Here is a 21249-nt window from a genome sequence, read left to right as displayed (position 1 = left end):
AAAACAAGTTAATAAAGTAATTAGAAACAAAGCTTTAACTGTTTTCATCTGTCACATACTTGTAAGAACTAGTTTGTGTTAGGTGATATAAATGGAAATTTCACTGTATTCGAAAATGAAAAGCCAAAACGATTTTAATTAATCAAACACAATTTTTTAAGTTTCTAATTTCCCGCAGAAAAATAACTGATATGGTTGGTGGTTGGGACGCTCGTCTCGCAGTCTGAGGGTTCGAATTTCCGTCAACGAAGATACTCACGGCTAAAAGGGTGAATTGACGTCACGTCAATTCCACTATTCGTTGGTAAAAAAGTTGGCGGTGGGCGGTGTTGACTATCTGCCTTCCCTCTAGTTTAGTACTACTAAATTAGGAACGACTAGCACGGATAAACCCCCTTGTAGCTCTGTGCGAAATGTAAAAACAAATAAAACAAAACCTTCACAGAAATGAATTGGAATTTTCAATTCTTACTTACACACGGACTACAGGGTGAGCGTTCAGGTATAACAGTTCATAATTCTTAAACACTAGCCTGAATCAAATAACGGATTGATTGTCACTTTTATAACGCGCTCATAGCTCAACGTATGGAGGGGCTTACCGGAATCACTTATTGCACACTAGACTCTTTGATACTCCAGCTTGACACTGTAGCTACTAAAAATTACTGGAATCTCACAGAAAGAACGCGAAGTTGTAATATTACACATCTTACGTGAAATGAAAATATTGGTAAATTACGATAAACACATTAATATAAACATCCAGATGCAACAATTTCTGAATATTTGTTTCTAGTTAAGCACAAAGCAACATAATGGGCCATCTGTGCTCTGCCCACTACAGGTATCGAAACTTGGTTTCTAGCGTTGTATGTCCGCAGATATACTGATGTACCACTGGGGGGGGAAACATTTCTAAAGAGACAAGTAAAATTATTCTCGTGACTTTTAATGTGAAAAAATCATTGGCGACTATTTTATCATTCAGCAGAAACAGACGATGATTTAAGAAATCGTTTCTAAACACAACAGACTGACTGAAAAATTGCGTTCAATTAAGGAAACATCGGTAGTGAAAACAATTATTACTGTTATTTTAGAAAAGGGAAATGTTCTTGACTGTCGACCAATTGATCACTGAGTAAAACAGTAGAGAGTGATAAATAGATCCGAAACGGCATGCTTTTCTTGTTCTTAAAACGTGGAGGACTGCGGTTTCGAAAATCAATTTCAATTCCATCAAAATAGGGTGGATATTGATCCTTAAGTTACGCGGATTTCACGATCTGCTTAATGTAGTAATTTGAATCGCAAATGTTTATCGGTGTTTTTATATAGCTACTTAAGATGAGGGCAATTTGCCTTTTTCCAAACATGAGCGTGTAATAACTGAAAGATGAAAATCAAAGCATTGAGAAAAAAGTTTTATTTGTGCACAGACTTGACCTCTCCGACTGTGTAACATGACCTTTCATCAGTTTTCTTTCTATACTCGGCATAACGAGAACGTTCGCGTATTTTTATTTTTGGAGAGAGTGTATTGAAGATTAAGTTATATGGAACTTTTAAATTAACAAAAGCAAATTTAAATAAACAATTATATTTTAGAAAGAATAATAAACTAAGTACATTTTATGACAGTGTTTGAATGTAACGGTAGAATTAAGAAAACATTTGTAGGGTTACACACACTTTTATGTGTTATATATATGTTTGTGTGTCCTACTGTTTGGATTTTGTAAATTCATTAAATCATTAGTGTTTTAAAAACATTCAGTATTTATGGTTTTCCACGTTGAGTAAGATACAGTACAATATTGTAATGATTATTTTAGGCCCATAAAGTTATTTTATGTGGTAAGTAAAACGACAGTTATATACACTATGCAACACAAATTTTGTTCCTGGATAGTATGTGTTATTTCTTAATTGCTTGTGTTGTAAAAGTACAGAAAATGGCCATTATTGCCTTCAAACTTTGCTTCTATGACCTGGATAATGAAATTTAAAAATTAATGTATTTTCTATGTAAAAACGAGCAAATTTGCAATTTTCATTTACATAAGGCCTGAATAAAACATCATATGAATCAAGATTTACATGTATTTGTATTAAAGTTATGCAAAAATGTTTAGAAGTGAGTAGTTTTTCGAGATTTGCGACTTTAATGTAAATCACTTTCATGTATCAGCCTCCAAATATAGTCTCACATCATGCTTTCGTTATATCCTCCTTGGTAGCGGCGTTCAAAGTCCAGTATATCTTGGTGGAAACGCTCGCCTTGCTTCTCTGAGTATGCTCCCATGTTCTTCTTGAACTTATGAAGATGAGCGTCAAGGATATGGACTTTCAGGAATATCCTGCAGCCCATTTTGCCATAGTTCTTCACCGGAGCCTCAACCAGTTCTACATAACTTTCGGCCTTGTGATTCTCCAAGAAGCCCCGAACCACTGCGATAAAGCTGCCCCAAGCTCTTTTTCTCTTCCTATTGAGCTTCTGTGCCCTCCAGGATCTTCTTTATGTGTGGTCTAACGAAGACACCAGCTTTGACCTTTGCCTCAAACAGCTTAGGGAAGAACTCTCGAGGGTACTTGAAAGCTGCAGACTCTTTGTCAAAAGCTGTGACAAATTATTTCATAAGACACAATTGTATGTGCAATGGTGGGAACAACACCTTCTGGAGGTCCACCAGTGGTTCACACTTGACAGTGTGCCTCTCCACAAAGAACTCGGCCCGTTGTGGCCAGTGTTAACTGTGTAGTGCGCTGCGGTGTCCCTGCTGTCCCAAAGGTTCGTTTTTTGAATTTCGTGCAAAGCTACACTGGGACTATCTGCGCTAGCCGTCTCTAATTTGGCAGTGTAAGACTAGAGGGAAGGCAGTTAGTCATCACCATTCACCAACAACTTTTAGGCGACTCTTTTACCAACGAATAATGAGACTGATCGTCACATTATAACACCCCCACGGCTGAAAGGGAGAGCATGTTTGGTGTGACGGGGATTCAAACCCACGACCCTCAGATTATTAGTCGAACGCCTTAACCACCTGGCCATGCCAGGCCTCTGTTCCAAAGACAAAGATAACAGGGAAACTTGGTAAAGCATCCCTGGAGACCCATCAGGAATGCCACCAGCTAGAACTAAACTGAAGTGGTGAGTGGTGAGCCCCTGTGTATATATTACTATGGAAAGTTATAGAAAATTCTCGTAAGTTTAAGTTCTACAACATTTTAGAAAGTTCTTAAAAATTCTTGTAAGTTCGAGAAAATTCTCTATCAGCTACTCAACACTGAATCTACCTGGAATGTTCTGGAAAATGGGTAGATTTGAAAATTTCATTACTCAGGTCACAAAAGCAAAGTTTGAAGAGAAAAATAGGTCTTTTCCATTTACTTTAGGTGTAAGCAATGGGAAACAACACTTTCTGCCCAGGAACAAGAAAAAGTAAAAATTTTGTTACACAGTGTTATCAGCGTTAATCTTACCGACGTTACTCCTAGAGGAACGTTTTACAGAACGGTTTTTCTTATATGATTACTATACTTCATTATTGTTACACTACAAAAATTTCTTCATGAATTCTATCTTTTGTTTTAACAACATTTTATCAACAGAGACTTCCTCCAAATGCTTTCCATTTGGTTTATGTGGTTATACGTGAAAACACAAGAAACATTTGATATTAGTGCCTTTTCTTTTCTAAATCAGATCAAAAAAGATAAAAAAACTTGTTTATAACATTGACTAAAATACTTTATTAAGACAACATTTTTGACAAATATATGCAAACCAATAAATCACGTGACAACAACAGCTGATATAAAATAACAGTGGAACGGTCTGTATCAGTACTTCATTTTTCGCGTTTCTTGACGTTTCATGTCCGGATAGCGGGACGCCACCGAAAATTGGTTGTTTTTAGAAATATGTGTTTTATTACGTTATACTCCTTTCGGCTCCAGAATATTCATACATTCAAGTTATAAAGATGTGTTCTGATCTGGGAAAAAGAATTTTCATGGCTAGGATATCCCTTGTGCCTAATGCCTTTGGAAAACAAACGAATATGGATCGACTTTGTAACCGGGACCATTCAGAAATGATCTACAAGTCATCATATCAGCCATGGTAAATAAAGTACGATGCTTCCAACAGTTAAGAACTTACAAACAGAAAGATGAATGGCAAAGGCCGTCCACGTATTTCAGGCATCAGTATACAGCATAATTAAAAAAGGGCCTAAAAAGCGAGCGATACGAGTCACTGTATGCAAGTCGTTTCCGCGACACACCCATTAAACTGTCGCACGTCTCAAGCATGTGACTATTGATTGGGTATTGATGCTATCCCGTACATAGATATGCCTTTCAATCATCAGCTGCAACGCTTATGGACTACCGTGCGATTGGACTGCAGAAACGGGTGCTGGGAAACCGTCTTCCTCGAACGCTAAAGGAATTATAGAAAGCACGTAGAAAGGAGTAGCGTGCTTTGGGTACGACAATTTTACGGCGGAGCCTTTTGCAATGAAAACAATGCTAAGTGTAATCATATTATCCTTTATAAATAAGAAAGTATTTTTACAAGTGAGATGAGACACAAGAAGGTTTTATTACTGGTATTTATCATTTAATAGAAGTCTGCGTGTTATTTGTTTCAATATGTTTTAGAAGGTTGAAAACAAAGTTAATACTATCATTACTACAACTTTAAGGTTCATTTTTGTTTTTCTGTAACTCTGTGTGTGTGTTTTCTTATTGCAAAGCCACACTAGGCTATCTGCTGAGTCCACCGAGGGGAAGTTCTGTAACTGATTCTGTAGTAATTATTTATAGTTGTTTAATGGGTTTTTAAAAACTGTGTGTTTTCTTTTACAATGAGAGTTACATCTGATGTAATCATTGCTTTTTCAGGTTCATAGAGGTCCAAGCGAAGCATATTAGCGTGTCTGGGTTAAGAGGTTTCCCTCTTAACTAATGTGAGATTTTCTAAATAACAAATAAAAGCAAACTGTGTTAAAATTACTTTTGAAACAACAACAGAATGTAAGCATCTATCGATATCAATACAGCTGTCGTATTATCAATACTAAAATGTATTCACTAAACCTTTATATGTATGTTTGAAGATGTTTATTTAGTTCCTAGAATAATATCAAATGAGATAATAAACTCCAATAAAGGTTTGTTATTAAGGAATATATATATATTTAAAATTTATTATAGATTTTTTTATAGCGAAAACATTAAAAATTTCGTGTTCTTCTCAGAGAAAAGCTTTTCAAAAATATTGTTGCATTTACACAAAGAACAGGAGCAATACGATAATTAAACCTTATGAAAAAGGTTCGATACAATGACCTGAGCCCGACATGGCCAGGTGGGTTAAGGCATTCGACTCGTAAACTGAGGGTCACGGGTTCGAATCCCCGTTGCACCAAACATTCTCGCCCTTTCAGCCGTGGGGGCGTTATAATATGACGGTCAATCCCACTATTCGTTGGTAAAAGAGTAGCCCAAGAGTTGGCGGTGGGTGGTGATGACTAGCTGCCTTCCCTCTAGTCTTACACTGCTAAATTAGGGACGGCTAGCACAGATAGCCCTCGAGTAGCTTTGTGCGAAATTCAAAAACAAACGAACGAAATACTTAACACTTGTTGTACATAGAATGATTAGGCTTTATATATTTGTAGGATGTTCATTTATGTTATTTGAATAATTTTCCTTACAGTTTCTTTCTGTAAATGTGTTGTATAAGTTATTGTGTTGTATAAGTTATCCAAATTTGTCTAAACAGTTTCAGCAGCGAAACATTATTTAGATCATAGTGCTTTAAGTTTCGATAAATGTGCATATTTGTCATAAACACTTCTGCATTGAACGTAAAGTTATAGAATATTTAGTAGTTGCTTTGCATTTATAAATTGTGTATGCCAGTTAAAATTGAAAAGTAGAAAATAATTCCAAAATTATAATGGTTTTTACTTGCTATCTGGGAGAAATAAGTATCATTATCCATCTCTGGTACCAAATAAAGCCTGGTTACATGAGGAAAGAATCATCTGAGCTGATGTTCAACAGTATGTGTAATAGATCATTCTGTTGGACGACCAGTAACTAACGTGAAAGACATACATTATAATCGGTGGAAAAGTGAAAATACAGTAAACAGCTTCAGCTGGATCACTGAACATAAAGCCTGTACATCCTTCACCAAAGTTTGGAGAAGAAGAGATGATGAAATTTCCAAACTACTAGCTTCAAAATAAAATAAAACCAATACAGTGTTGTTTCCTTCGACGAAAGTGTTTTTTTTTTTTTTGCTTTCAAAAGGTAATTTTATATTTTGCAAAAACTGATTTATCTTATCAGGAAATACTCATAGTTTTTCAAAATCAACAATCTCGTGTCTCTTCTGTTAAAACACTGTGGTAAAAATGGACGCTTTTTAAACATTTGTGATATTTGGGATTTCCTAGGAATGACCTTGGTCCTCGAGAAGTCCTCAAGTCAGGAAAAACAATTCTCTGTGTGTAAATGTTTCAACAATTGACATGACTGACAGTTCAACATGCCACAGGTCATCTTAACGAATGCAGTCCTTTCGTCGATAGTAACAGAGCCTTTTCTCTTTGTATCTTTTATTTACGTGACGAACGTCGCTTACCAGATTTGTACAAACTATTTCATCTCACATTTTATTTACGTGACGAACGTCGCTTACCAGATTTGTACAAACTATTTCATCTCACATTTTATTTACGTGACGAACGTCGCTTACCAGATTTGTACAAACTATTTCATCTCACATTTTATTTACGTGACGAACGTCGCTTACCAGATTTGTACAAACTATTTCATCTCATATTTTATTTACGTGACGAACGTCGCTTACCAGATTTGTACAAACTATTTCATCTCACACTGAGTTACACGTATTTACATGTTTTCACTCTGATATCTCGTAAACTCACTATTAAATCTTGGGTTCAGGACATGAATAACGAAATACACTTGGTTACAACATAACCAAAAAGTGTTTATATCTTTAAAAAATCCACTAACAATAACATCTGTTTGTTATAATACATAGTTCTTTTTCTATTTTGACAGAAAACAAAAATTATCTGATTTTTCTGAATAGTTAAACGGTTTTATTCCTTTTATGTGTTTTTTTTTGCAGTCTACACAAAGGGTTGTCTGGACATAGTAGTCTTTAACTTCGGAATACTATACTATTAGAAAAGTAGCTAGTCAACAGCATCCACCGATATTCGCTGTCTGACCAAATAATGGGATATGATCTTCACTCTTGGCAACACGTTTTTGCGACAAAATAGACTGTGAACCATGAACCCTCGTACTCACGGCCCGAGCACTTAAACTATTAAGCCGTGCCAAGCCTTTTTCAGGTTTAATAAAACGGACCAATAAACTGACATTCGCAATGAAAAATATGAAAGATAAAAGAAAGAACACCAGAGGGCGTGGTCTGGTGGTAATGGCATTCGATTCACAGTCTGCGAATCGTGAATTCAATTCCCTTTACAGAACATGCTTGCTCTTTCATTCATGCGGGTCTTATAATGTGACGGTCATTCCCCCTAGTCGTTGGTAAAAAGAGTAGTCCAAGAGCTGTTCTTTATTAGCCTCCCTCTTTCTAGTCTGTGACTTCTAAATTAGGATTGGCTAGCGTAGATAGTCCTCGAGCAACATTTCGAGACACTCAACGAACAAGAGAATGAAAAGAGCAGCAACCAGAATCTTACATAGAGACAGTGAGCTGACTTGTAAATAGATATACTATAGGGTTATAACATCTGGATGATTTACAATGAATAACAAGTTACAAATATTAGGATATTATTATTTTTGCTAATCAAATGCGATAAACCTTTTAAAGCTTTCGCTTTTGAAAATATAAATGAGGAGGATTCGATTTGTTTTGTTACTCTTAAAGAAAAATGTGTAACTTGTATTTATACTTAAAACTAGTACTGGTTGAAAAAGAAGATTTGAAAAGTCCACACAAATTTCCGTAAAAGTAATTGAAACTTTCAACTAACCTAATACAAAAAAATAGTTAAAATGACAGGTATTCAATTAAAGACGTATTATGGAAGTGATTTCGAAACTGCGTAGGCAAGTAAGTAAAAAATCCACGAATACTTGTCAAAACATTTATGAATTTTCGATGAAAAAATCGATTAGATTATTTTAGTGAACGCAGGTGACAACCGATCTTCATTTTCTATCTTCATTTTTCCCTAAGGCTTGCCTATAAACATTAAGCTAACTCCTGGTAGATATATGTTTATCTCATATAATTTCGTATAGTAGTAAAATGTCATGTTAGCAGAAGATTTATAGCAGTTTCTTAGTAATAAATTCAAAACATGCATGACATAAACAACGAAAAATGTCTTAATTTTCATTGTGGCTAAGACTTCTTTAATTTCGGTATCAAGTAGAATCTGCAGAACACACACACACGCACGCACATATATATATATATATATATACCCTTAACGTATGTAAACTGAACACAACACTCAATTTACAATCGACTTAGAAAGATTAGGTTTAATGTGCTATTTAAGAGATATGGGTATACTTAATCAACCTGCAATTCGAATATAGCTTACAAATTAATGTAGTAACGTTAGTAGTTATTTACATAGAGGGTAGTAAACCTATATAATAAGACCACAGCGCCATTGATAGGCAGAACTCTCTACATCAGGTTTGGTTTGTTTCGAATTTCGCGCAAAGCTACACGAGGGCTATCTGTGCTAGCCGTCACTAATTTAGCAGTGTAAGACTAGACGGAAGGCAGCTAGTCATCACCACCTACTGCCAACTCTTGGACTACTCTTTTACCAGCGAATAATGGGATTGACCGTCTCATTAAAATGCCCTACGGCTGAAGGGGCGAGCATATTTGGTGTGACGTGAATTCGAACCCGCGACTCTCGGATTACGAGTCGAGTGCCTTATCCAACTGGCCATGCTGGGCCCTCTTCATATAAAGAACAACAAGCCCACCTATCTTCGTTAGAAGTAGGCCTTTATCTTTGTGGGACAAATGTACGCGTTGAGTAAGACAACAGTTGGTGTTTTGTTGTTTTGAATTAAGTACAAAGCTACACAACTGGCTGACTATCTGTGCTCTGCCCACCACGGGTATCGAAACCCGGTTTTTAGCGTTGTAAGTCCGCAGACATACCGCTGAGCCACTGAGAGGGGGGGGGCATAAGACAACAGAGTCCAGGGTGTGATCGGACAAAACTACTACGAGCGTTGATGAATCAATAAAATAAGCGTTAGCTGTAAAGGATGAGGAACGTTTGCGATTACACTGCAGCGTTTGTGATGTGCGCGCGACTTGGCCTGCGGGAAATCAATACGGATCAATTCACGTATGTAAAAGTTTTATAGTGATACGAAATTAGTTTTGACCATCCCCTCGTGTTGGTCATTTGTTGTAAACCATTGAATTCCTGGGCCAAGATGGGAGTAGGAGTTTTGTTAGCATAACAATGTGAAACCGTAAGCAAAAACAAGCATTACTGCCAAACTACATATAGCGAAAATACTTCCGCCCTGCATGTGATGCCCATATAACGTCATTACACTCTTATTGACTTAACCTATGTGTCTGGCTATCAGGTGGGATTTCTAATTAGTTCAGCTACCAGTACTGGACTAAGTAGTCCAACTCATCCAGTATGAATGTCTTTCCTGAATCCTTTCATGCTTGTGATTCAAAATTAGACGTGCTTCCGCAGGGTCCCCGAAACTGTTTTGTTTCGAGAGTAAATAAAACCAAAATTAAGAGCAACAATTACCTTTAATTACTTGTTTATGAAGTTCATGTCATGCTATGTTGTAGCCTAAGGAATGCATAATTCTTTTCGTGGTTCACGGCATGCGCACGTTTTACTGATGTCATGACAGAACAGACTGCAGCGTTAAGCGTCCCCTTTTGTGACGTCATTTTAGCATCTTCTGACTGTCTGACAGACGACAACACACTACTGTATAGCAGTGAGGGTGGTTAACCCTTAAATAGGGGGAATGATGATGGCTGTCGTTTAAGGGTTAAAACAGGTGAACTCTCCATACAGCTTTTCGGGGAAGATACAAAACCTATGTTAAAAGTTTCGGTTTAACGTATCTTTGCTAAACTGAAATGTGTATAACCCTTCGCATAAAGCTGTAATTATGACAGAGGACATAAAAACATTTTTCTTCCTACATGAGAAGGCGCGACAACACAACTATCTGTCTATCTATCGACATCCATCTGTCTGTCTGTCTATATTCAAAACAGACTTGGGATCAGACTTTCATTTGAAGTATTTGTTTGTTTAATATTAAGCACAAAGCTACACAATCGGTTATCTGTGCTCTAATTACCAAGGATATCGAAACTCGGTTTCTGGCAATGGGAGTCCGCTGTGCCACTGGGGTGAGTCTTATAACTGGCATTTAAAATACGTTATTTTTTTCCCACACGTGCTTAACTTATTTAAATTTATTGGCCCGGCATGGCCAAGCGTGTTAAGGCGTGCGACTCGTAATCTGAGGGTCGCGGGTTCGCATCCCCGTCGCGCCAAACATGCTCGCCCTTTTAGCCATGCGGGCGTTATAATGTGACGGTCAATCCCACTATTCGTTGGTAAAAGAGTAGCCCAAGAGTTGGCGGTGGTTGGTGATGACTAGCTGCCTTCTCTCTAGTCTTACACTACTAAATTAGGGACGGCTAGCACAGATAGCACTCGAGTAGCTTTGTGCGAAATTCAAAAAACAAACAAACAAACATTTCAATTTATCAAACTGTCTAGTATAATACCAATTAGTTTTATTATATCTTGAAATATTGGCATTCACGTCAGCACAACATATATATATAGAAACTGTAATGATATTGAGAAAAATACCTAAAGAGAAATTAATTGTTTAGGCCTAACATCATTTGACACAAGCCATGTAATTCGTACCCCCATTCATCATTTACGCTTTAGCAGTGAGATCGAAGAGGAAGAAAAACAAACCAAAAAGCATTTTTAGAAGGAATGAGGGAAATCTGTCATGCCCGCGGGTGATATCTAATGGAGGGGAGAGTCGCCACACTTACGTTAAAAGCTCACAACTGTTTTTTTTCCTAAATTTTTATGGCAAGCAGTTTCGGTCATTTTTATTAGTTCATAGTGAGGAGGTTTTTAGCGATTTTCCTCACTATACTGAAGTGTTATGGGTAAATTTTTATCGGCGTAAATTTGAATACAAAACAGTTACTGGAATGCTACAAAATAACCACTACTTGTGGATGCTACTTGGCCAAATTATTATCAAACAAAGAAAGAACCAGATATTAACAATGTATAAATTTGCGAAATTAAAAATTTCTACATTTCAGGTGTATTTTAAACAGTAAGTGATGAAGCATTAAGTGCATGTTGTAAATATGTTGAAGTATATATGCAAAAACGGCTCGTTTGGGTTCTTAAGGTCGAAACGTTGTTCGCTCTTCTATGTAAAATATTTTCTCAACCCAAACGAGCCGTTTTTGCATATATATTTCTCTACAAGTGGGTTTTCTCGACATCACTAAATATGTTGAAGCTTGCACTTAAAACCGGGCCCGACATGGCCAAGTGTGTTAAGGCGTTCGACTAGTGATCCGAGGGTCGTGGGTTCGAATCCCGGTCACAATAAACATGCTCACCTTTTCAGGCTTAAGGGCGTCATAATTTTACGGTCAATCCCACTATTCGTTGGCGAAAGAGTAGCCCAAGAGTTGATGGTGGGTGGTGATAACTAGCTGCCTTCCCTCTATTCTTATACTGCTAAATTTGGGACGGCTAGCAAAGATAGCCCTCGAGTAGCTTTGCGTGGAACTAAAAACAAGCGCATAAAGTTAGTTAGCGCATCGTGGATGGTATCGTTTTTGTTCGAATTTGGGGAATTAGGGTTAGAGAAAGTTTTGTTTTGTTTGCTTGTTTGAATGAACTGTATCTTCAAGGAAAATCTCAAATCGTTTATTAACTTATAAATACCCGATTTTTAGACTTCGTTTTTTTATCAAGACACTTAACAAGCCCCTGCTTCTTCCTTTAGGGAGGAGGTGTAAATACGTCTGTCCGTCCGTCTAGAAGCTGTGAATTCCTGCACCTGCTGATTCTTATCTTTCTACTAAGCTTTTCCGGTTGTATACAGACCGTTATCTTCAAAAGCGTCTTCTGTTCGATTCACCTAATGTTCTCTTAACTACTGTTTAAACAAAATGTTCCAAATAAAAAATTAGATTTTTTTTGTCATAGAAAGTAATTCATATCGAATTCAGTTGAAGACTTGTAAATTTTAAAGGCTATTCGAAAAATAAAATTTGAACTTTACTACGAAATAATAACTACAGAAGTTTATAGTTTCAAAGTACTTAATATTATTTCTTGCCACAACGAAAATATTATATATACATACATATACATTCTGTTGATTTGTTGTATATGACGCTGACATTCAAATAAGCGATAACGTTAACATAAATCGTCTGTATTACAAAAGCACATACCAAAAGAACAAACAAAAGACCAAACGTGAGCTGTAACAAACACCCTTAACATTCCAATACATTCTAAAATAACCAGACCAATCATAAGTCATGTACAAATCGAATTTTTGTTCTCTGACATCCTTGAACCGACTGGGATAAAACTACAACAGCTATAGATAATGAGGTTTTACTATTGGCAGAAAGTCAATCCAGTCGAGTTTGTAACACTAAAATCCATCATCAGTAGTTGAAACGTCTCAATGGTTCCGGTCAGGATCTTTCAAGGCATTGATAACCAGCCTGCCAAGCCCCTTAGCGGCCTGGTTGCGGTCAATCGCTTAGTGTTAAGTCAGCAACTCAGTATAATATGGATGAATCCTGAAGGATGACGAAATACTTGTCATAGTTTCTAAGAAGCACTCTGAATTGCAATGTCCTGTTTTTATCCAATGAAACGCATCTCATAACATGAGGTCTGCCTTTATTGAGATGGGTCCTCACATTATTCTATTGAAGACTAGAGCTTGTGCGTTGTGTTCATCAAACACAGTCATTCTGGGGAAGCGAGACTCTTGAAAACATCACGTGACTATAATAAGTGGAGAGGCGCTGAGAATCAAAAGAGGCAGTGATAAACTGGAGCCAAGCCTCTTCAATAACTTCTTCGAGGTGCTTGGAAAGCACGGGACACGCTTAAAATAACAGAAATGACTAGTTTTCTTGAGCTAATGAAATGTCAAACTACACAATACGACTTTGACAAACACTTTAACTGAAATATACAGATTCAATTAGATGCTTGCTTAATACCGAGCTTGTAGAAGCATCGATTGTAGAGACAAATATGAACCAAGGTTTAAACGAATCTAGGACGCTGTAAGTCTTTTGAACTAACCAGAGCTCACTTTGTAGACACAGACGCTTGCTGTTAGTATACCAAGTGGGTTTGGTTTGCTCTAAAGTGCTGCTGTAATTTAATAGAGCTTCAATATAGTTGTGGTGAGTTATTAATAGGAATCCCGCTGAGAGAAAATAATGCCGTGGATCATAAATTAACAACATAAGACATATTATGATTTAGAAAAGTCGCTAAATCAATTACTATAGTTCACTACAAGTAAATTTCCTTGTCTTTTTCCTTTTTCTTTTGGAATAGCTATCAAAGAATTTTCAAAAAAATATAATCTCTGTTACATTAAAAACGTTACTTTACATTTAGAACTTAAAATTAGCTTTATCACTTAACAAAATTGAGAAAAGAGAAAACGAAAAGAAGAAATCTACATACCAGAATGAAAGCTGTCAATTCTTGATTTCTTGAAAAATTCTAACCTAAGAAACAACAAATGTGATATAGAAGAGTTGAATTTTTTATGAACAATATATTTCATGTTTGACTTTAAGATAGAATAGAAAAAAAACAACAAATGTTTGAAAGGCTTTACATGTAAACGTGAGTTAAAAATTTTAAAATTATTACTTAAACAGGGCAAAACCACGAGTTCATTTTTATAGATTTCATCGAAATTGATGTACTTTTATATTAAACTCACTCGTTTCTAAATAGAAAAAGAAATAAATTATCAAAAACCAAGTTGAAATATTAATGTATTTTATGTGAAGATGTAAATAATAATAGTTTTAGTGTTAATGATAAAGCTACACAACAGTATGCATATAGAAAAAGTTTGTCTGTTTGTTGCTAAAGGCTGTCTGCACTAGTCATTCCTAATTTTAAAGTGGTAGACTAAATAGGTTGCTAGCTAACAACACCCATTGTCAACTCGTGAGATATTCTTTTATCAACGGATAAGGGGAATTGTCCATCACGTTATAACACCCCACAGATGAAAGGACGAGCATGTTCAGTGACGAGTTTTGATCCCGCAACTTGCAGATTTCTAGTCGAGACCTTAACCACCAGGCCATGAAAGGCCTGCGTTTGCTCTTTTAAATAAATAAATTCAATGTAATAAACAGTTTTTGAAGTAAAAACCGTTATTGTTAGCCACGTAAATTTGTAAAAGATCGCTAAGGTGTCCTTGAATACGGTTTTCAAAACGGTGAAGAGAAATTGTTCGGTGGCTGGTCTATTTCTCTTGTTTGTGGTTGTTTTTCCGAGAGATACTAAACATTGTTTAATGATATTATCTACGTTTATTGATTAGAGATGGTATAAAGTTACAGGCTGCTTATTTTTATAAAATATTACTATTTGTTTATTTTAATTTATTTTTGAATGATGAAATGAAATGGTTGAAACACAAACTTCACGAGCTTGTTTTAGACCTGTATTTTACGTTCAAGTTCAAGTGTTACGCACTTTAACAAGCTTAAGGGTATAATACTGTAAAGTTATACACCACGTTCAGGTTGAAGTGTTATATACTTTAATAAGCTCAAGGGTATAATACTTTAAAGTTATACACCACGTTCAAGCTGAAGTGTTATATACTTTAATATGCTCAAGGATATAATACTGTAAAGTTATACACTACGTTTAGGCTGAAGTGTTATATACTTTAATAAGCTTAAGGGTATAATACTTTAAAGTTATACACCACGTTCAAGCTGAAGTGTTATATACTTTAATATGCTCAAGGTTATAATACTGTAAAGTTATACACCACGTTCAGGTTGAAGTGTTATATACTTTAATAAGCTCAAGGGTATAATACTTTAAAGTTATACACCACGTTTCACAGTAAATCGAATCTGTGCTTGTTGACTTGTATAAATTTCGATAATGGAAGTTTTGTGGAAAATTCACTAATTACCATATGTCAATAACTGTTAACTCGTCACCGTTTATTCTAAAGATTCAAAACAAAGAAGAATATATATATAATACCCTCTTTAGCAAGCAGGAGTCTAGTACTTGCAGCTGTAATGCTAGATCTTTCCTTAAGTCATGTGATTAAGAAAAAAGATGTTTTCACTTTGAAAACCCCACAGGGATTCACAAATAGCAACTTTTACTTGACAATAAACCTCGCTGGGCGACAACAATACTTGTGTCATTGAAAGTTTCAGAAAAGCAAACAATACTAACTAGTTTTCTATTCACGTTCTCGATTATGCAGGAAATTCAAATCATCAAATAACAACTCTTTTTAGTTGTCATGACAACATATTGTTGCCTCGAATAGAACTTTTCGTTTTAGACTAGACAAACAAACACGATTCACACGTACAAGGTAATTTACTTAGCAATACTCTCGGTGCATGTATTTGGTATTCAGTCAAAATATTTACTAACTTTTCTCCGTTTTGTAATAAGCAGAAATGTTGAAAGAGATAAAACACCAAGTGATGCCAACTGCTTTATAATAAAAAACAGCTACTTTTAATTCAAATATTTCTCTATAACGTTTATAGTGAATAATATCGAATAACAATAAGTTCGTGTTTGAATGGTAAGTATTCGTATAGGACTATTGGTGCTTATTAGGCATATTAGTGTTAACGATACGCATGAGCTTTGATATAAAATCATAACAGTAGCTATCATTTGGTCATTTAGTCTTCGAGTGTACGTGATTGATTACCTGTCCAACCCAAATACGGTTCTCTCTTCGTTTTTCAGTACCATTTCTAGCTTACTTTTAGAATTTCAGTGATACCAATGCTGTACTGGTTGTTTTTTTTGGTTTTTTTTGTCTTTCTGAGTGAAGAACTGCTGCACTATGTTTTGAAACTAAAACAACGTTTTCTCTCGCAGCTTGACGTTTCGCGCCATACGAGAAGTGTTGTTTGTCTTGTTACATTTCGCAGATTTTACAGATGAGCTTAGCTGTTTTGACAACAACCTGATAACCGGATTGAGGTGAAGTGTCCTGGGTAATGAAATAGTGCAACCACAACGGCTATTATACTAACGAGGACTGAGACCAGAGCGATAGCATTGAACGAACAGAAAACCGTAACAGTGTGAGTTCCGTGAACCACTGACCGTGAAAAAGCGAGGGACTGACCAAACTACAGACCACAACCCCTGCCAGTTAATTTAAAACAATGAAGGACTACATCATAAACCTGCATGTGTTGTTATTGACTTATTAAAATGCCCAGTGTTCTGATTTTAAAATCACATATTAAGGCTTAAATTACTTTGAAAAACCTGGTTGTATCTAAATATTATATTGAAATTTTAACCAAATTTAACCCATAAATGACACGTGGCTTTGAAAAAAAAAATGTTCGCGAACTAGTGATGTGCTGAAATATAATTTTAATTACATCAAAATACTTGAAGGTGATTCAAGAAAAGTGTAATATCTTCGCGAATATTTCAGGTGATGGGATTTTCGCGAAAAACTATACAGAGGGCTATATGCACATAGCCACTAAAGATGGAAGGCAGCTAGCTGTTAACCATTGGGCTGATCTTATCTGATCGAATAATAGGATTAAATTGTTTCATAACTTAGCACACCTTGTATCCCAAATGCATTTTTGAGACAATGAACTGCGCACTTTAAATCCTCAGAATCACATTAACATTATACTATGCTCGGTTCTAGGTGCGTCCGGTCTTGTTCTATCTGATGATCATAGAATGTAGTTTTTTACAAAACCTTCTTCGTAAGATTGTCATGTCTAAAGTATATCACTCCCCCTTGCAAACTTTCTATACTCTGCCTAGTATAGGAGTACGACGGTTTCCCAATGCCCGTTTCAGCAGTTCGATTGCACAGAAATCCACGCGTGCTCCTGACGATCTATGCTTTTTTTTGCAAATGGAATAACATGAATATTCCATTTTATTCTCCAGCTGCTTATGGTATATGACGATAGAACGGAGATGCAAATTTTGATGTCCCCTAGTGACATGTCGGTTTGTCTGCGGATATCTTTTGTGGAAAGAGCATAAATAGCCCATCGTTTGGCTTTGCGTTTAATTCCAAACAAACAAATCAAACAAGCAAATTTTGATCCTTCATGATTATTTTGCGTATTCTGTTATTTGGGGCAGGGAGGCGGCTTTGACTTCTGACATTTAGATTTGGGGATTTGCGCCTGTTACAGGACGCCGCACTTCCTTACCACTGTTGGAGTACATCTTCGACCCGACATGACCAGGTTGTTAGGGTGCTCGACTCGTAATCTGAGGGTCGCGGGTTCAAATCTCCGTCACTCCAAACAAACTCGGCCTTTCAGCCGTGGGGATGTAATAACGTGACAATTCGTTGGTAAAAGAGTAACCCAAGAGTTGGTGGTGAGTGCTGATAACTATCTACCTTCCTTCTAGCTTTACAATGCTAGATGGCTAGCGTAGATAGTCCTCAAGTACTTTACGCGACATTTAAAAACCAAACCACTACGACTTGTTACAGATTTCTTTATGCATTCTTCTAGCACCCCAAGATGATATATATTCCCAAGGTTCCAATGTCATTAAGTTGAGAGATATATTCCCGTCTGAAAAAGTTTAACTCCCCTATTTGAACACATATTTATAATCTTAGTATGTGAATATTTTGAGGTGGAAAGGGCTGTTACGTATCCTTCCCACACGAAATCAATTTTCGGAGACATCGTGTTATCTACGTAAAAGGCGTAAATCTACAAATAAAACATTATTCATTAGGTTTTGAACTACCACTCTGAAGCAATTAATAACGTGTAACGGATTTATACAATTATATATTTATTTTAGTATCGATAGTTTTATATATATATATTTAGAAATGCATTGGTTTCTTTTGAATTTCGCGAAAGTTACACGACGGCTTTCTGCACTAGCCGTCCCTAATTTACTAGTGTATGACTAGAGGTAAGGCAGCTAGTTATCACCACCCACAGCCAACTCTTGGGCTACTCTTTTACCAACGAACAGTGGGATTGACCGTAGAATTATAACGCCCCCACAGCTGAAATGGTGAACATGTTTGGTGCGACGGGGGATTCGAATCTGCGACCCTCGGATCAGGAGTCGAGTGCCTTAACCACCTGGCCATGTCGGCAATTTACGTTGTACTTAAATTCGAAGAGCTCAGTTTCAAACATTCCATTAAGAAACTCATGAGAAAGCATAAAAAATTAAAATAAGTGGCTGAATAAATAAACATTAGAACAAATAGATTTAGAAATTACGGGAAATTTTAAATCCACTGACTGAAGAAGAAGAAAAAAAATAATGTCTCTTCACAGTGGATAAAACTTTTGGTTAAAAAGACATGAAAGTGTTTGTTGCAATATACCAACATTGAGCAAGAATATTTGGTTTAATCAGTGGATCACTGTATGGAAAAAAACCCAACTTATTCTAACATAATAATTCACGATTATCTAGCCCTTCTTTGTCAGTCTACGTTTTTCATAAACAAGAATATCACATTGAAGCTCTCCTGCATGTGGTCTCACCCGATGGGTAGTTAATTCTTTGTCAATTCGTCAGTACTTCACGAGCGCTTTCTTAGAGGCTGATGGGCACATATTTTCTCAATTCCGGAAATATGATTCATGTAGAACGACGCTTACCATTATTAATAACATATACACATATAAGAAATTTTAAACGGTTGAGGATTAACTTAGGACAAATAATATTCTAATATTTATTATCTTTGTTTGTTTGCTTTGCATTTCGCGCACAGTTATACTAGAGCTATCTAGAGCTATCTGCGCTAGCCGACCCTAATTTAGCAGTGTAAGATTAGAGGAAAGGTAGATAGTCATCACTCCCCACCGCCAACTCGTGAACTGCTCTTTTCTCAACGAATAGTGTGACTAATTGACACATCATAACGCCCCTACGGCTGAAAGGGCAAGTATGTTTGATAGGATGGTGATTCGAACCCGCGGCCCTCAGATTCCTAGTCAAGTACCTTAACCACCTTGCCATGCCGGGCCTTTATGATGTGTGTCACACGTGGCAAGTAGCGTTTTCTTTTTCTGTTTTTTTCATGCTGTAAAAGTGTCCTCAAGTTTGTTTTGTTTTTGGAATTTCGCACAAAGCTACTCGAGGGCTGTCTGTGCTAGCCGTCCCTAATTTAGCAGTGTAAGACTAGAGGGAAGGCAGCTAGTCATCACCACCCACCGCCAACTCTTGGGCTACTATTTTACCAACGAATAGTGGGATTGACCGTAACATTATAATGCCCCCACGGCTGGGAGGGCGAGCATGTTTGACGCGACTCGGGCGCGAACCCGCGACCCTCAGATTACAAAGCGCACGCCTTAACGCGCTAGGCCATGCGAGACCTATGTCCTCAAGTTACCATTGATTATGCTAGTTATCTTCAAAGGCAATATAGACATTTTTCACGAAAGAACTTATGTTCAACATTTGTGTCATTGAGACACAGAAAATTAAAAAAAAAATAAAAGTGAGGAAGGCGAAAATTCTTGAGAGTTCTTCAGAGTTGAACAGGTATCTCTTGTTTACGTCATTAATCAATCCTCAGATAAGTACTTGTGACCTGATGAGCACTGAGGTGAACTAGCAACAAGCATGATGTTGAGCACCCTCTATAAGGTTAGAGAGAGCCCTTGGATACGATAAAACTTATCTTAATCGGTTTCGCTTGAATTTCCTACGTTTTTCTAATGTTCCTTATCAAGAAATATTGTCACACTTGAGAACACCTAACATTTAAGTGTTTAAATCATGGTTAAATTATGGCGCCCAAATGGACAGTAAAAATACATAATCAAGAGAAGGCAAGAATGGAATTCGCGAACTATTCACTCCACTTAGGTATAAAAAGGCTATATCTGTTAACGATTGAAGACACTTTTATAAAAATATTGGAATAGTTGTGTGGTGAACAGATAAGTTATTTTATAGAAGTATTGATGAATGTTATGAAATTTCCTTATCCACAATAAAGTAAATAAATGAGCTTGCACACTAATCTGACATTTTTCATTGATGTAAACTCGTGTTGATTCATATACCTATTAAAACTGCGTGTTTATTAAACTAGTTACAGCAGATAACATATTTAATATCCTTACTTATTGTCCCCTGGAGTAATTATTAATTATTAAACTGTTTAGTACAGATAACGTGTTTAATATTCCTATTTATTGATCTCTGGTGTGATAACGGTAAGTCTACTGACTTACAACGTTAAAATTCAAGGTTTGATTCTTTGCGGTAGACACAGCAGATAGAACAGTGTGGTTTTGTTCTAAAACAAGTTTTATTATAAACTTCTCAAGTTAAATTAATTTTACTTGGCTAATGTAAGTATTGATTTTAAGTCACATGTCGTGAAACAATTGTTTTTGAATAGATAATGTTCAATAGTGTATCATTTCAGTTTAAGTCAGGCACAGTGAGACACTTGCCTTGAGTATATATATATATAATGTTAAACAGCCCTTTTTGTTGAACAGTGTATTATTGTAAAATCACTATTGCTCTTAGCTCCAATGTAAAGTTACGCAATTTATCTTGAAACGTTTGGTTTTTTTTTATATATTAAATCAAGCCCTGCTCACACTAAAACCCACCCGAGGGCGTGGGTCAAAAGTATATTCAAGATGACTGCAGTAATTTTCGACAAAACTGGGGTCCAGAGCGAAGGGCGGGACTGTATCTTATTTTGTCTACACTAAGCCCTTTCACTGGGGCGTGTTGTACCTCCATTCGTTGATTTATCAACATACTTCACAACTTCGAGAGCTCCAAGCTAAGGTTTGATTCTTCCAGTGTAACAACAAATTTCTTGAATTCC

The 21249-nt window shown here is 36.4% G+C and overlaps 1 protein-coding gene across 3 annotated transcripts in view; it reads right to left on the bottom strand.

Annotated features, from left to right (window-relative positions):
* LOC143230741 (discoidin domain-containing receptor 2-like) overlaps nucleotides 1–21249 on the bottom strand; it is a 325468-nt gene that overhangs the window by 145104 nt on the left and 159115 nt on the right. For all 3 annotated transcript variants that reach the window (XM_076464826.1, XM_076464829.1, XM_076464827.1), the window contains one exon: nucleotides 13851–13894. The gene's annotated coding sequence lies outside the window, so the exon portion shown is untranslated. The remainder of the gene's footprint in view (nucleotides 1–13850; nucleotides 13895–21249) is intronic.

Source organism: Tachypleus tridentatus, chromosome 10 (genome assembly GCF_004210375.1).
Source record: "Tachypleus tridentatus isolate NWPU-2018 chromosome 10, ASM421037v1, whole genome shotgun sequence".
In the NCBI taxonomy this organism is placed as follows: Eukaryota; Metazoa; Arthropoda; class Merostomata; order Xiphosura; family Limulidae; genus Tachypleus; species Tachypleus tridentatus.
Note: the sequence above shows the minus strand (reverse complement) of the source record. Positions and strands in the feature narration are given on the sequence as shown.